This window comes from Rhinopithecus bieti, unplaced genomic scaffold (assembly GCF_001698545.2).
Source record: "Rhinopithecus bieti isolate Rb0 unplaced genomic scaffold, ASM169854v2 scaffold_16234, whole genome shotgun sequence".
Taxonomy (NCBI): Eukaryota; Metazoa; Chordata; class Mammalia; order Primates; family Cercopithecidae; genus Rhinopithecus; species Rhinopithecus bieti.
Window position 1 is genome coordinate 292153 of NW_016808946.1, and position 4013 is coordinate 296165.

Below are 4013 nucleotides of genomic sequence, written 5' to 3' on the forward strand. Positions count from 1 at the left end.
CGCGGCGGACCCGGGGAGCGCGCGGGCCCGGGAGGGAAGGGGAGGGGAGGGAGCGCGCGCGGCGGACCCGGGAGAGGGCGCGCCTCCGAGCCCATCGGCCCCGCCTGGAACGCGCGCCCGCGGGGACGCGGCTGGGGTGGGTTCTGAGCGGCCGGGAGGGGCTCGGGGGACTGTATCCCTTTCCCCGGCCGCAGCTGGAGAGCCTCAACTCCGCGTCTCCACGCGCGCTCCCGGGCTCCTAAGGCCGGGAGAGCGGTACCCGGGGACCCGCGCCTCCTTCTCCACCCCGAGGACTCATCCTTCCCACCCGCCCCGCCGAGGAGCGCAGACCCTGGCGGGGGGAGTGCGGCCCAGGACCCTTGTCACTTAGGGCAGGTCGCGTCGCCTCCCAGAACCTCGGGGTCCTCGTCTCCCCGGTAGAGGTGATGAGAGGAGTCACGAAAGGGGGTCCAGGAGACCAGGTCAGCGAAACGCGCCTGGTAAACAGTCAAGGGCCGCACAGCACTACCCGCACCGGCTCCCGCCCCGGGACCTGCCCCAAGGGAGTCTGTCCTGAATTGACTGAAGGAATCTATTTGAGACTTTCTAAAGGCGGCTGGTGTGCGCGCTCTTTCTCAGTGACATAGTGCCATGCTGGTTCTTAGAAAAGCGGAGGTCCGAATGGATAGAGAGGACAGACGAGTCCTCCCCCTCTACCGTGGATCCCTACAGGGATCTTGGGGTCCTCCCATTTTCCCAGCGTCCTGCGGCCCCCTCCTCCTCTCCTCTGGACCCCTGGCACCCCCCCCCCCCACAGTGGAGGAAAGGCCTGGAACAGCTGTGGATGGGCGTGTGTGCAGGCACTGTACCCTGTGAGACACTATTGGCTCCATTTTGCAGATAAGGAAACTAAGTCAGAAAGGTGAAATGACTTCCCCCGTTGGGACAACTATTGTAAAAAGAATCAACCCTCAAGGACAGGATGTTCGCATTAGGGGACACCAACAGCAAAAGTTGAACACTAAAATGTTCATTTTTCGAGACTGCTAGAAGAGCTATCCATGAATGTCATTGCTCCAGGTGGGGGTGGAGGACGCTGGGCAGCACTGGAGGTTGGGTGGAGACTGGTTTGTGGGGCGCAGAAGACTTATTTAGGAGAGTAGTGGGCAAAGAGCCCAAAAACATAGATTGAGGCCAGATTGGGGGAATGGACTTGATCCTACAGTCAACAGGAAGACCTGGAACAACTGGGAACAGTGGTGTGGTGTGACCTGGGGAAGGCTTCAAAAGCAATCTAGAATCCAGCTCCCTGCACCTTGTTCCCTGTAAGCATCCTGCACCAAAGCCTAAAGATTCCATCTCGCTAATGTCTCTCCTTCCTTCCCCTGCTCCCCCTCCCCTGGGTTGAGGAAGACCAGACTCCCCTTGGTTGGACCCTTCCCAAAGCACCTGCCTGGCCCCAGCAGGCTCCAAGCCACACCCACCACTTCTTCCAGCCAAGGCTTTGAGTCATCCTCTCCCCTGGTGACGGATGTTGCCATTGCTTCTGCCCCTCCTGGAGGTATCAACTCAGTGAGGGCCTCCCTGCTGCCACCTCATCAGGTCCAGACATCTTTGCCGGGCTTCCCATCCTCCACCCAGCTGACCTCAGGGCATGCTGTCTGCCACTGTCTCCTCTTATTCACTCCCCTCCCAGGGTCAACATCACACTTCCTCCTCCACCCATACCCCGAAGCTTCTGGGCTGTCTCCTTCAGGAAGTCCTCCTGCCAGCCCTCTCTCCCCAGACCCCAGGTGCTCTAACCAAACAGTTCAGCTTTATAATCTGCTGCCTGTGCTGTCGACTGACTAATCCATCAGTGTCTTTTTCTCCTCCCCACTGTATTCTAGTGGGAAGGACCCAGATGGTCTAGTCAGACAGGACTGGACTTCGGTGCTGGCCTCTGCGACTGCAAACGACCTTGGACGGGTTATGGAACTTTCAGAATCTCTTTCCTCACCTGTGAAATGGAACAATCTCTACTTCTTAGAGTTGTGAGAATTAAATGAAATTATGCCACATAGATCTAGAAATACCAGGCTCTATGTGGCAAATAAATGAAAGTGCCACATACAGCCTGGTATTTCTAGATATAAGAGTTTCTTTTTCCCCTCAAGAAGAAGACTTCTGTGCTTCTAGTATACCAGCGAACACAGTAGGTACTCAATAGTGATGAACTCAATGAATTGCTGAGTTAGGTTTTATTATTATGGAAATCATATTTCAGAGGGTGAAAAAAAAATGTACCCTGTAGATTTCCAGGGACCTTCGAGATTTGCAAAACATAAAATCGGAAAGGTTTAATCTCAGCACTATGTTTGCAGTCCATAGGCTGATGATGCCAAGAGGGGAAATTTAATGTGTTCAGTTCTATTAAAAACACAAACAAAAGCTCTTCAGTGTCTGGAATCCTGATCCCTTTATCTTCTCACCCTTACTGTCCCTTAAAGAAACAAAGAGATAGATCAAAAAGATCCAGCGTCAGATGGGGCAGACAGACGGCTTGGTGAGCTCAGTGCAACCTGCACCTGCTGGGATTTCGCCCACATGAGAGTGAGTCCGGCCACAAGGCTCAGCTTGAAAGTCTCGGAAATGGGGGACCCAGTAAACTCGGTTTCTGCTCTGCCTGACAATAGCCTCAGCCACATTGCCACATTTCAAAGGTTTCCCCCATGATGGATTAGTTAACCCTCCAAATGGCCCTGAGATGGGGATCGATTCAGGCTTATGCTATGGTTAGCTGGGAGAGGGGCCTTGCCTGAGCTGAGCCAGCCACTGACAAAGCGGCAGCATCAGGGTCCCTGGAGCCATGGGGAATGAGGCATCACCCAGGCCGGTCCTGAGCTGGGAACACAGACTTGAGGATAAGGAGATGGCTTTGTTAGCTGGTGGAGGAAGATCTGTACTTTTGAATGTATAGTGAATCTATCTGAGACAGTAGATGAAGCGAACACAAGAAAATTTTCCAAGATGCTGCACCTTCTGAGATGACTGTTGCTGATACCATATCACGATAATAACATATCATATGTGCTTCCAGCAATCCTTTACAGAAGGTACTTTTGGCTGGGCACAGTGGCTCATGCCTATAATCCCAGCACTTTGGGAGGCTGAGGTGGGCAGACCATTTGAGGCCAGGAGTTTGAGACCGGCCTGGCCAACATGGCAAAACGCTGTCTCTACTAAAAATACAAAAATCAGTCAGATGTGGTGGCGGGCACTTGTAATCCCAGCTACTTGGGAGGCTGAGGCAGGAGAATCACTTGAACCTGGGAGGCAGAAGTTGCAGTGAGCCAAGATGGTGTCACTGCACTGAAGTGTGGGTGACAGAGCAAGACTCCAACTCAAAAAACAAAAAAAGATACTTTTATTGTTCCTATTTTACAGATGAGGAAAATGTCCAATTTGCTCAAGAGTACATTGCTAGAAAGTTGGACCCCTGAGATTCAATTTCATGTCCATCTGAACCCAAAACGGAGCCTTAGCCTCAGTGTGAAATTACCCACACAGATACCAAAATAACCCCTGCACAGGATCCCACAGCTTGGAGCCAGCCTGCTCCCGAACAGTGAGAAGGTGGGGCTTCCAGCAAGCCCTGGCTTTGCTACCTCCGACTGTTGAGGCCTATCTCAAGCCTGAAGTTCCTCACCGAGGACATGAGCTCCCAGGTCCAGAGTTGCAGTGAAGATGAAATGAGATCGCATGCAGGAAATCTGTTAGCCAGCAATGCGGCCACGCGGAGCCATGGAGTCATTCTCAGGCGGGCATGTTATTACTGTTTTGCACAGTGTGGGCTTGGCGGGTGTTTGTGGAGCGGAGCCGGAGGCAGGTAAGCAGTTACTATAGCTGATTTCCTAATGATGTGCTCAGGAACAAACCCACTGAAGGCGGCAGCAGGAGAAGGTTATGAGAATCTTGATGAGAGCAACTGATTAGAAACTCCTGGAAGTTCTTTCTTTCTTTTTTTTTTTTTTTTTGAGATGGAGCCTCACTCT